The sequence below is a fragment of the Orcinus orca genome, chromosome 6 (assembly GCF_937001465.1).
Source record: "Orcinus orca chromosome 6, mOrcOrc1.1, whole genome shotgun sequence".
Taxonomy (NCBI): Eukaryota; Metazoa; Chordata; class Mammalia; order Artiodactyla; family Delphinidae; genus Orcinus; species Orcinus orca.
The window spans coordinates 8754615-8768559 of NC_064564.1; the positions used below are offsets into that span (position 1 = coordinate 8754615).

General features: G+C 36.1%; 1 long non-coding RNA gene across 1 annotated transcript in view; it reads right to left on the reverse strand.

Annotated features, from left to right (window-relative positions):
* LOC125964781 (uncharacterized) overlaps positions 1 to 13945 on the reverse strand; it is a 179250-nt gene that overhangs the window by 5969 nt on the left and 159336 nt on the right. Inside the window, exon 7 of the long non-coding RNA XR_007478057.1 lies at positions 514 to 650. This is a non-coding gene — a long non-coding RNA (uncharacterized LOC125964781). The remainder of the gene's footprint in view (positions 1 to 513; positions 651 to 13945) is intronic.

Genomic DNA, 13945 nt, shown 5'->3' on the forward strand with positions numbered 1-13945 from the left:
AAGGGATTCAGGAGGCTGAGGGAGAGAAGGGCTCCGTGTCATCAGCAAGGGAAATTACTTCCAGTTTTTTTGTTTCTGTTTTTGTTTTTTTGCGGTACGCGGGCCTCTCACTGTTGTGGCCTCTCCCGCTGCGGCGCACAGGCTCCGGACGCGCAGGCTCAGCGGCCATGGCTCACCGGCCCAGCCGCTCCGCGGCATGTGGGATCTTCCTGGACCGGGGCACAAACCCGTGTCCCCTGCATCGGCAGGCGGACTCTCAACCACTGCACCACCAGGGAAGCCCCAATGACTTCCAGTTTTGAGAGGCTCAATGGCTGCTCACAGCTCAAGAAAAATAATTTGCAATGTTTTTGGTCGACACATTTCCTGTATTCTCATTGCCAATACCATTTATTTATCTTGCTTCCTGAATTGGTTGCATTTCACTTTGTGAAAATTTATCAAGTGTATAATTTGTGAAACATCTCATTCAACCAGAAAAGTATACTTAAAAAAAAATCGATTGGTACTTACTGAGCTGTATTTCTTCCATTTGCTTCTATTCTTCTCTGTACTCTACCTTCCTATGTCCCAGGAGGCTGAGCTATAAAGGTTGTATACATGCATCCTTTATCCTCTAGCTTCCAGGTAAGTTTGGCCAGAGGTACTCACTGGTAGAAGATCCAGAGGGAAGGAAAAAATGGGAGAGTAAGGTCAGTATATGTAATACGAGTCCCTTCATGCAAAATTCCTCATGTGGTCTGTGTCCTCCACTCAAGACCAAGTCTCTGTTAGATAGGCCTTTCAACCTACTCTTTCTTTCTTTTGTGGTTACTAGCCCTGGATCGCCACCCTTTGCCATGTGGTTTTCCTAAACTCTAGCCACTTCTTTGTCAATGGTCTTTCGTAAAACCTCTTCCAATTACCCAGGTGAGAGGACTACCTCTTCTCTGCTATAACACTGAATGCTTACACTTTTCCTATGAGTAGGGCATATTTTACTCATTTATATATATAAATGTAACACCCACTGTAAAACTTTGAAGGAAGCTTGATCTCAATGTTGGTTCTAATTCTATGCCTATGTTCTTTCTACTTAATAAGTATGGTGACAGTGGATTTTTCTACCTTAGCAGCAACATGAAGTATATCAATGCCGTTACATTTAGATTTTACTTTTATTTTATAACTTCTCTGAAATACATTAATGATGAAATACCACAAATAATTATAAATTAAATATTCAAAGTATAGCATGTAGAAAATAATTCTTAAACTTTACAAACCCTAGACTATACTTGAGCCCCTTTTTTAATACTCAGAAAATTCATAAAATTACATTTCTTCTTAGATAAGAATCATTTATTTGAGATAAAGAATGTTAAACGTGTTTTTCCTTATTTGCTTTTTAAACATCCAGGTATGATATAGTGTGATTTAAAATTTTAAGCGACAGTATCGTGACAATACTATAAACTATAGAAAATGGAATGCAAATGCTGAACGATTTTGCTTTAGATTTAATCACTTTGTATATAGCTGATAATATTGTTGTTCTAACCCTGTTTAAATATCATGTTTATATCCAAGCACTTTTATTTCAATCATATATACTTTCCCCAAGGAATAGTGTTTATACTGCTATCTAGTTTCTGGTTATTATAGTTGTTTTGAATTCTGACACAAAACACTGACCTCTGAAGCCCTTTTTTTTTTTTTTTAATTAAAGATGGCTTGAAACTTCTTTCTTCCTATTAAATTAAATTAGGATTTTACGTCTTCAAATATCATACTAGTGTGTATGCCTGGCAGTAAAGTTTCTGTTCTATGCTCAAAGGATTCATAGCTTCAAAAAACGAACCTAAGAAACAAAACCAAAACTGACTGTCAAGGGGACAGTATGTGAAGCTACGAAAGGGGATTTCATTTCAATTCTTTAATGCCTCTTTCCAGCCAACCTAGTAAGCACTGAGGAATCTCAGCGGATATGATCATTCTATTTGTTCTTCCGGTAATTTAATTCATCTTCTTGAACTAGAATGAAGAGAAGTGATAAGCTAAACCATAGGGATTTTTTTAGATATCAAGTCACAAATAAAATCTGATTATGTCATCTCATCTCTGTCTTTAAAATGTATCAATGGTTCCACCGGCTCTTAGGACAAAGATAAAATAAAATCTTCCCCAAAGCTGATAAGCATCTTGGCTCTGCATTTCCCCTCCCGAGTGTTCTTCAGCTCCAGGGCTGTGCAGTGATTCTTGCTAATTCAAGGTCTTTGCATATCCTGTTTTTCCATCTGGAATTCTCCACCTGTTCTCCAGTTAAATTTTTATCATCTTCTAATTTCAACTCAAGCTTTTCTTTCAAATAGTAGTTTAGATCATAGCCCTTTGTTCTAAGCGCCTGTAAAACCACGTTTCATATTTTCAGAATACACATCTCAGTTTGTACACATTATTGGTTTAATGTCAGTTTCCCTGTCTGGTATGTAAGCTCCTTGGGAAAAGGTACGCATCATTTTTCTCTAGCCCTTTATCTCCAGAAACAATAGGCTGCTCCTTACAATGCCCTAAATGCGTTATGTTGAAACTGCACAGTCTGAGGTGAAGGGCGGGTATTTCTGAAAGCTCATTTTTCTCCTCAAAATCAGGTCTAAAATTCCCAGCTTGCCCTGATCCCTGACCTTGTTAATCAATTACAAAAAAGGGAGAGAGATATAGGAGAAGCTGCTCAGAAAATAAATTACTTGTATTGTCTCCTTACTCTGGGATGTCGTGAGAAATTCTATGAAACTATTTTATAATTATAATGCCAACGTGCTCTGGGGTGATCCAGAGAACGAACACTTGAAGGGTAAGTCATGAGAACTCCTGTTTCTCAGTTGCAGGTCAGATATATGGAGTTCATGATTGATTTCTGGGTCTAATGGGAAAAATCATTTCAGCAATAAATCTTATTTTAATTATTGTCTGTGTGCCAAATACTAGGACACTTGTTGTATAAAAGCAAATCAGAAAGACATGTTATGTTACAGCAGGAACAGGTAAATACAGATGCAGAAGTCAGTTTATTTCCTAAGGAAAGGTACAGGGTGAGGAAATGCTTTACAGGTAATGTGATATTTAAAGTGAGACCTGGAGATGTTCAGAAGATAGACCTAGGGGGAAGGCTAGGAAGGCTGGTGAAGGGTCTTCCAGGCACGGTGACTAGTATACGGTGCATCCAAATAAGAGCCTGACAGATAAAGTTTCCGGGAAAGAGCCAGGTATGTGAGGAATGTACTGGGCACAGCAGAGAGTGGCCTGAGTTGCAGCTATTAGAAACACCGGGTACATCTTTGAAATGAAAGTCTCTTAGAAGGTATTCTTGTACATTATGATAGGAGTTTGCACTCGTTCTGATGCCTAGAAAAAGGCATTGCTTTATTTTAAGCAAGAGAGTGAAGTTACTAATCCTTATTAAATATTTCACTCTGGCTGCTTTGTGAAGAATACATTAGAAAAAGCAAGACTGAGGGCAAGGAGAGCACACACAATTCTGTCACTTTCTTCCTTGCGAGATGCTTGTAACCATGGAGAAATCGTGGCAATGAGGATGGATAGTAATGTGTGTTTGTAGCAGATAATTGGGGGGTAGAAGGACAAAACTTAGTGATTGGGCAATGCTGGGTCCTCCCTGAACTTCTTTCATAGCCAAACACTGAGGAAGTTTAGGTTGCGTATAGCAGCCATCCATAACACCAAACAGCATCGTGCTAAAAAGCAAGCATTTTTATGCTATTGAATATACATTTGGGGCGGTATTGGTGGAGATCGGTTGTTGAAGAGGAAAATTTCTTTGTGGAGGAAGCATAATGATCTCTTCCCTCCAAAATAAAAAAAAAGGGAGTTGGGGAGTTGGGAAAATTATGAGCCATTATATGAAAGCACTTAGAACATCTAGACACAGTAAACAGATGGATGATTATTTCACAGACCTGTAAAAAGGTCAACTTTATTAGCTAACTTGACTCTAGTACTTCTTTCTCTCTTATTATTATTTCTACTCTTTATTGGTGACATTTGGGGTCTGGGGTGTTATTTGTCCTCTAGAATATTTATTATATTTAGCCAAAGCTGATTTTTGCCTTTCTTTGGATTTTATCTTTGCACACACTTTACCCTATTTTTTATTTTATTTATTGAAGAGGAGAAAAAACCCCACTATGTATATAACTTTATATTCCCAAACCTGATGGTTAATTTCTTCATATCTGATAAATGAGACTGTTAGTATAATTATTTTAAATGTTTATGTGTCAAATGCTTGACTGACAGACAATAATAAAGACTATTGTTGTTCAAGAAAATCCCAGGAAAGGATATAATAGGTATAGTAAAAGAATAAATAAAATACTCTGAAACTGGTGATGGGGTATTTGGGCCATATTAATACTCAGTGTTCTTACTGCTTTCATATTTAACTCACGTAAAGTTTCTAAGAATATACTGTTTTCTTCATTCAACAGCTGAAAAATCTAAGGCACAGAGATATTTGGTAAATTGTTCCAGGTCAAAACGCTAGTAGGTGATAAACTCAGCCTGCCTAATTCCAAGCCTGTATTGGCAACCTAGACTAATTTATGTTTACTACTGTTAAAAAACAAAATTCAGCTGAGTACATTTTAAAGATCTTATAGACTTTATTCACCTATTCGTGATACAGGCAGCATCCCATCTAGCAGGCAGAAAGGAGCTCCTAGGAGCTGTACAAAACAAAGACTTTTATTGGCAGAAGGGAGCAGAGGCAAGGAAGTTATACCAGCAAACAGCGGACTGGTTGTGTCAAGGTCACCCTCCTTTAGGGGATGGGAGGGGTCTCTCGGGCAGATGACCTCGCTAACTGCTGACCAGGTGATTCCTGATCGACCAGTTTCGGGTTCTATTTCTGGGAAAGCTGAAACCATAATCAAGCTTCCATCCGGTGGGGCTTAGAGAAGTGACTCCTGGGGCCTGTTGTCTTGTTTTTAACACAATATATTATAATACTATGTGTTGCAATACTATAGTTTTAGTACTGTATATCGCAGTATGTTTAAACACCTTCCTAAACGCTCCACAGAAGGTATGTGCCAACTGCTGAATTCAAGTCAATCAGTAGAAAAATGCCATAGAAAACCCTCCCAAGGGAAGATCTCTGGAAGCATTATAACATGAATTCTGTGGCAAGAAATGCATCAATGAATAATATTTCAGAAAGTAAATTAGATTTTATTTTTCTCAACTTATTATATTGTATTGTTTTGTCTCTAGTATCTATAGGAATGTAACTCAGAAAATCTGTCCTAAAGAGAATAATTAGAAAAGCTGTTCTAAGAAAACTAATATGTTTAAGAAAATATGGTTGAGGCCTCAGAGAGCTTAAAAAAAAAAAAAGCACTGGAAATGTACAAAGCAAAAACTAGAAGAAATAAAGAAGCATAAAATGCTAAAGGTCACATTTGGTGTCACTTACATCCTCGAGCCAAATCAACACTCCTCGTGAGGTGCCCAGAGAATTGAAAAGCTGTGCAGAACTACCAAGAAGTTCATCATAGGACTAGGAAGGCAAGTTGAAGTTAGGGCCCACCTACAAAAAGCACATGTAAATCACCCCGGTCTACCACCTTTGGTTTGCGACCCAGAAAGGTTGTAAGATAGGAACAAAAGTGAACTGGAAATAAATTGGCCCTTGCAAAGACTGCAGCCTGATTGGATTAACATAATCCGGAATTGTCAGTAACTCTAGTTTCTTACCTATAGCAAAGAGAAATCCTTTAAATGATAAATAACACTATACTAGGTCTCAAATGATGTCTGTATTGTTTTCACATACAACATTAGGGTTGCAACTTAAAAAACTCAGGCATATGAAATGTAACCACAAAACAAGAGACAAAAAATAACTAAAACAGACACAAACTGAACTGTATTCAGAAAAGCAAAGTGTTTAATATAGACCTTAAATATTTGTGGATATGTAAAATAAGTCCGATAATATTGGCAACTAAATAGAATATATAAAAAGCATAACACACAGGAATTCTAGAACTAAAAATTCAGAACTCTAAAATGTTCAGAAGTTATTGAGTGGGTAGAGATAGATAGGGCCTAGCCTAGTCAAAAACAAGATTAGTGAGCTTGAAGACAGATGAGAAAAATATATATTGAGAAGTCCAGAAATACAGAAAAATATAAAATACAGAAAATAACCCAAGGGACACAAGTGTCATAATATAAAAGTCAAATGTATGTGTAAAGGAAATCAAGAGTAACACGGGAGAGACAGCCGGATTCAAGCAATTGAAATGATAATGCAAAAGATAACAAAGCAGAGATTTAAGATATTCTGCAAATACCCAGCAGGAAAAAGAAAAAGAAAAAAAAAAAACAAAACACCTAGGCATATTATAATTTAAAAATATATCTAAATATATCTAAATATATATATATATATACACACAAGATAATATTTTTAAGAGAAAAAAGTATTTTTACAGAGTCAATAATGATGGATAGTACATTAAAACAATGTAAATCAGAAGATCACAAACTATTATTTTCAGTGTGCTCAAAAACTTACCTTCTAACAAGAATCTATAGCCAGCTGAAACAACCAACAAGTATTAAGGTGGAGAAAAAAAAAAGAAATGTTCAGAAAAACAAAAATGTAGAGAAGCTGTTACCAGCAAAATTTATGCTAAAGAAAATATTATAATATTCAGAAGAAAAATGATCCCAGAAGGGAGCACGGAAATGCAAGAAAGAATAAAGAATAACAAAAGTTAAATATGCATGAAATAGAAAATGCATTGTGTAGTTAACTAAAATAAAATATTTTTGTAGAGTGAGTTAACGCCAATATGTGACTATTTTTCTTCTAGCTCGCTGGAGTAATCTCTACCAAAGCAAGCTTCATGCAGATAATAACTATTCCGAACAAAATACACAAACTTGTTTATGCCTTTTAGCCTAAGGGAGGATAAAAATCCCATATTAATCAACATTTCAAGAACCAAAGAATGTGACCCATTCTCAACAGGAAATAAAATCAACAGCCCAAGATGCTAAAATTAGCAGTTAGCAGGCAAGAATTTTAAAACCACTACTAGAAGTGTGCTTGATGAGGTAAAGGACAATAACTTCTCAGTAGGACTTCTACTTCCTGAGTAGGAAGTCTCAGGAGAGAAACAGTAACTATGAAAACTATGAAAAAGAATCCAATGGAAATTCTAGAGATAAAAAGCACAATTTCTGAAATTTAAAAAATATCATTGGAAGTATATAATAATTGAAAGGAGATAACAAGAGAACAAACTTAATGAATTTGAAGAAAGACCAATAGAAATTACCTTATTTAAAGAAAAGAGAAAAATAAATGATGACTGAGGGAATTGTTGAACAATATCAAAACGGTGAACATGCATGCTTATGCACTTGGCGTTCTAGAGAGAGAACAGGGAAGAAAATTTGAAAGAAGACCACCTGAATGTTTCCAAATTTCGTGAAAAAAATAAGTATACACATTTCTAAAGGTTAGCAAACTCCAAGAATAGTAGATATGAAGAAATCCATGCTTAGTTTCACCATACTCAAATTGATAAAAACCAAAAATAAAGGGAAATTTTTAAAAAGCAGAAATAGAACACGACAGGGAAACGATAATTCCAAATATTTGCTCAATTCTCATCAAAAACTTTGGGAGCCAGAAATCGGCAGAACTACTTCTCTGAGGTGCTGAAGGAAAAAGTTTGTCAGTGTAAAATTTTATCAAGCACATATTCAAGAATTAATGCAAAGTAAAGGCATATTCAGATACACCTGTGACTAATGTAGCTATCGTCTATTCCTTTTTCCTGCCTATTGCACTGACTAGAATCATATTATAAGATTGAATAGGAGTATGAGAGCAAATGTTCTTGCCTTATTCCTGTTCTTAGGGAGAAACATATATAGTATTTTTAAAGTGTCAGCTCTGGGTTTTTGAAGGGGCCTTTGTCAGGTTGAAAAAGTTCCATTCTATTTCTAGTTTGAAAAGAGTTTCGATCAGAAATAGTTGTTGTATTTTGTTAAATGATTTTTCCATCATCTGAGATAATCCACAATTTTACTTCTTCAGTCTGTTAAAATGCTGAAAAATATTTATTGTTTTTTAGATGTAAATCATTCTTGCATTGCTAGCATAAACCCCATTTGGTCATGATATAGTATCCTTTTTACAAATGGTTGAATTACATTTACATAAGTATTCTAAATCTTTTAAGAAGCTATAAAGAATGTTTTTACTTGTGCTCATGAGGGATATTGGCCCATAGTTTTCTTTCCTTGTAATATTTTTGTCTGTTTTTTGATATCAAGGTAATGCTGGCCTCATAGATGAGTTGGAAGCATTCATTCTACTTAAATTTTCCTGAAGAGTTTGATAATATTTCATCCAAATGTTTTTGTATAATTCATCAGTAAAGCCATTTTGGTCTAAAGGATTTTTGTGGAGGGTTTTTAAAGTATTAACTATTATTTGTTAGTGAGATTTGGTTACACGTATCTTTTGAGGAACATTTTCATTTCTTCCAAGCTACTGAACTTATTTACCTAAATGTATTCATAATATTTTATTTTCCTTTTCCTATCTATAAAATCTGCGGTGATATTAACTCTCATTACTAACATTGGGGTGTCCTGACCTTTTTCTTGATCAGTCTGGCTTGCAGTTCACCAATTTTATTTATCTTCTCTAACAGCCAGCTTTTGACTTTCCTTGTTTTTCTGTTATGTTTTCTTTCATTTTTTTCTCATATCTTTATGCACTGCATTTCATTTGCTCTCAAGAAATTAGGGTGAAAATTGAGGCCATTATCTTCTTCTTTCTGCACATAAGCCGTTAAGTGCTATAATTTTCCATTTAAGTACCACTGTAGCTTCCCCCCACCACTGGAAGAAGTTCAGTAACTTCATTTAAATTATAATTGTTAGGACTCAAACTGAGAAGAAACCTGCAATCCACAGTTCTGTTTACACAGGCAACAGGGTAATGGCCCAACTCCTCTTGCTTTTCCAAATGTTACTCTTATAATTACCCTGCTGATTTTTCTTTCCTTAATTATGATTTTCTAATTTTCTGATCTTGGAGATTTTCAGGAGTTTCTGGAGAAACATACACACACAACTCATAACTTGGGCTCAGTTAGCATTCATAGCTTTGAGATGAGACTTGGAATTCGCAGAGATTCTTTTCACTAAAGTCAGAAATGGGCTTTCTTATCCACCCGTTTACATATTTTATGGTCTAGGGCAAGTATGGCTGTGTGGAAGGTCCTTGGAAGAGCAGAGATCTCTGTAGCCTCATGGTCAGTTCACTTGGAAGAGATACAAGTCATCCTCTGGTTACTCTTCACAAATTTATCAATCAAGTAACCTACTCCACTCCCTCAAATTAGTAAAAGAGTAAAGAAAAGACAGGAGTTGCACATTATTGCGTGTCACACAAAAGAAAGCATCAGGGATTGAGAAAAAACATATTTCCAAGATTTCCTAGTTGTTTTCTCTATGTACCTGTTGGGATTAAATACCCTGTACCTGTTGTGACTCTCTGGAAGCAGAGGTGGTCACTCCTGGCCTCACCTTCCTAAATCCACACTGCCAAAACCAGTAACTTCTCTTTTTATATGTCACTGAGATTATCAGTTACATTTTGCCTTAAAAATCTCCGAAATGCATCTGAACAAAATACGAATCCTATTAACCTGAAGATCACTTCATTTCCCAGCCTCTAACTTCATTTCCTGTTGTATTTCTCAACTCATATCATGTTATGCTCACGATACAGTATGTCCACCAGAGGTTTGACAATATCAAATGATATCATAAAGACACTCTAATAAAAGTGCACAATGACACTGTAGGAATACAACAGCGGCTACAAGATGCCCCAAATCCTAGAGCAAAATCAAAGCCTGAGAAGCAAACTCTTCTGCAAGTAAAATACCAAAGAAAGTAAATCCTGAGATACAGTAAGTCCCCTACATATGAACATGTTCCATTCCAAGAGCGCAGTCGTATGTCCAATTTGTTCATAAGTCCAACAAAGTTAACCTAGGTACCCCATTAACAGAATCAGCTATATGGTACTGTACTGTAAAAGGTTTATAATACTTTTCACACAAATAATACATAAAAAACAAACACAAAAAATAAACACAACATTTTTAATCTTAACAGTACAGTACCTTGAAAAGTACAGTAGTACCAGCTATTTGCATCACGGCTGCCTTTATGCTTGCTTCCAGACATCCTGGGCTTGAAATAAAGATACTGTACTACTGTACTCTACACAGTCCTGTACAGTGAAGTATACAAAAGCACAACTACTTGCAGATGATGCATGCATGTGACAATGTACACCAGACACATGAACTAACTTATGTGATTGGACATAAGAATGCAAGTTCGCATCTTTGAAAGTTCGCAACATGAAGGTTCTTATGTAGGAGACTTACTGTAAAAGATTTTCCTTTGTGAGTTAATAAGACCTTGGTCCCTTTTGCTCCCATCTCCTATTTTGCTTAGTTTCTGCTGGAGAAGTTCTGTGTCCCCAGTTAGAAGTGGGATGACTGCACCTAGGACTTCATAGATTTGGCTGTTCTTTTCAGGCAGCTCACTTCTCACTAACTCAACGTTCAGTTTCAAATGGGCTTTTATTTTAAAGACTCCAAATAACTATTAGGGTATATACAATATCAAAGTACTGAAAACTCTCAACCATGAACTTTAGAAAATAAGCCAAATGTCGATCCTTAGAATTTGTATCCAGTAATATTTTATGAACTCAGCAGTTAATGTCAGCAAAGACTGTTGCAAAAAGTCAAAGGTAAATCAGGGTAGATGGAAAATATTTTGTTTACATTCACTAGGCTCCCAGCCACTTAATGCCAGTTTTCTAGCATTAAAGCCAGTAAATATAAAATGAAATAGGAGGAAAATCCTAGAAAAAGTTTATCTTGGTATATACAAACCTTTTAATCTTCATTTCACCTTCGAAAATCTGTTTTTTTTTTTTGCACTGAGCACTAAATTCAGTATGAGATCTGCTATAATGTTTCTGCCTTACATATCCAATAGAAACCTCACGTGTGTTACAGGGAGTGGGCCAGTGGTAACTCTTGAGCTACATTGAAAAACGGAAGAATTCAAGGTTATTCCCTCCATTATTCCCCTAGTGTTCTCTGACAGCTACTCAAAACAACATAATTAGGGCAGCCTAGTAATACCTCATATATTGTTTGCCACCAAAAATGTCAAGTTAGAACTTTGCATCTCACACACTTGTGCTCTGTAATACATATATGTTGTACTTAAATACATGACTTATCTATTTAAAAAAAAACCTCTGGAAGACCTAGACAAGAAACTAATAATAGTAGCAAACGATGTTCAACCCTATAATGTCTAAATTCTTGGATACGGAAAGTCTTTTTTTCCCCTATATTTGAAATTTGTCTTTCTTATGCCTCCTTAGTCTGGACTATACAACCTCAGGATTCCTGAGGCACAAAGCCTCGAAAGTTAAAAACTAAGTAATATTAAATTTGTATAACCTAGTATGTCACAAAGGGCCACAAACATTTAGTTTCCCATCCTGACCATGCAAGAAGCCTTTTCACCTTGCTTATGTTTGCTTTCCCAAGTTTTACTCTATTTATTTCTTTCTTATGGCTGACAGGCTGATTTACTAGATATTGGGGCCTTTTATGTTAGGCTCAGAAAGCGGCGGCTTACCTGCCTTATTCCAAGGATCAGAGCATGCTGCTGCAAAATTCACTGCTTACAGGAAAGCAATGGGTATTCCATGCTGTCTCCTCTTCTTCCTTGCTTCCAAAAGAGGAGGGTTTGGCCCTCCAGCAATTCTGGCCTAGCGTTGGCTACCCCACAGTAGGGGGCCCTCTGAGACAGGGCGGTTTTATGAAGAAAGGAAACAGAGGATATACCAAGCCATTTTTTTCCCCTCCAATTTACCTACTAGAGAAGTCTACTGCTTCTGGTAGAGGAAGTGAAGGGGCCATGAAATGCTAGAAATATTGCACTAACTGAGCTTCTACAGCGTGGAAGGACAAACATCCAGAGAGAAGATGTGTTCTCTCCAACAGTGGAACGGTCTTTCGATTGAAAGTTTGGAAGCCAAAGACTAGATCAAAGATCCTAAGGCACAGACACATAACTACATCATCTGGAAGATTAAAGACCGTAGATACATCGTATCTAGCAGTGGGGGGTAGAAGGCCTTCACATACACTTTCTCTAATGCAAGGTATTAGTATATCTTGGACTGTGACTCAGTAATCAACTCTTCTTGTTCAGGATTCTTTCCACGGCACCATGCTGACTCATAACAGTTCAGCATGCCTTAGCTACACTAGAAGCGTAATGAGATTACAAAACGCCTCATCTGGTGGCGTGCTCCATCATGAAGCATGCTATAGTCAGAGTGAAGAGCATCCCCAAATTTATTAAATCCGTTGAAAACTTTCAAACGTATTTCATTCATATGATAAGAACTACCCCAAATAGTGTAGAAAACGAGACGAGTCACAAATTAGCCAATTACGAAATGATGGGAATAAATAATCTAGAAGGAATATCATGCATAACTTTAAGGTCCTTGAAGAACTGAGAGGGAACTAGAGAAACTGAGAGCCTATATCACATTTTAATCTCCTATTTTAGTTAATAAATATCTTATCTGAACAGAAAGATGTAGAAAGACACTAAATATAGATAATGGAAGATTCAAGTTCCTAAATGTATATTCATATACATATTATATATAATGATGGGATTATGTCTTCTCCTATAGAAAAGGTGATATTTTATAAATATAAGAAGACATATTTCAGGAAATTTTATCTTTATCAAGATGATTTAAATAAGAAGTTGAGAAAAATTCTGTGGGAAAACAGAACAAAATAAGTGGAAAAAATCTATCAGTAATAATTTAGTGAGTAATAATAGAATGAGCAAAGATTTGAGACAACTGATTTGATATTGACAATCGGATGAATTCGCCTTTTCCCTGAGTCCTTACTGAGCTACAGAATGAGGGATTGTGTATTCTGTTTATCATTTTTTCAGAGCAAAAGTTTACAAGTTTCTGTGTCCTGCTAGCTTCCTTCCTCAACTTCCAGAAATAACTTAGGAGAATATCTCATGGTTTTAAGCTACCTTAGGAAATGGACACATGGTTTTAAATTGGGTATATAGCAGCCCAGAATAAATATTAAATTTTACAGATTCTGTTAAAGCTAGATTTGGCAATATGACTAAGTTGGATGAAAGGGATGAAAGCATGTGTGTTCTATGCCACTTTGAAGAAGTGTCTTTAAAGGGAAAAAAAACATAAAGGGGGTCCTGGAAAGATAATATTGGTGATATAGCTTTTTAAATCTGCACAAATACAACAATAAAAACAGGAAAGGAAAACTGAATAACAAAGACAAAAGCCCATATCAAACATCCACAGAAGATTATGAAGCAAGATTTTTCCTCAAATCCCCCAATATGAGGTCATGATAATGAACCACCATTATCTTTCATGATACTGACTTTCATGATAACAGTTACAAGAGTCTATGGTAAAGAAATTGTGCAAGAAGACTCAGATACACAGTATTGAATCTGTCGGGCCTGAGAACTCAAAAAACAAACAGGCATTGAATCAAAAGTTCAGCAAAAAAAAAAAAAAAAAGCGAGGATAGCAGCTGAAACAGCAAGGAAATCATACTTAAGGTCAGTTAAGCATGACACCAATTAGCCAATGAATTCTCAAAGTCAACCAAAGTGCCATTCCAGGAGAATCTCCACAATGAGAGCAACTTCTGCTAATAGAATCCACATTGAACAGGATGAGAGCAAGAGACATAAAGGAAGGAAGGGTAAGATAAGAGTGGGGAAAGGA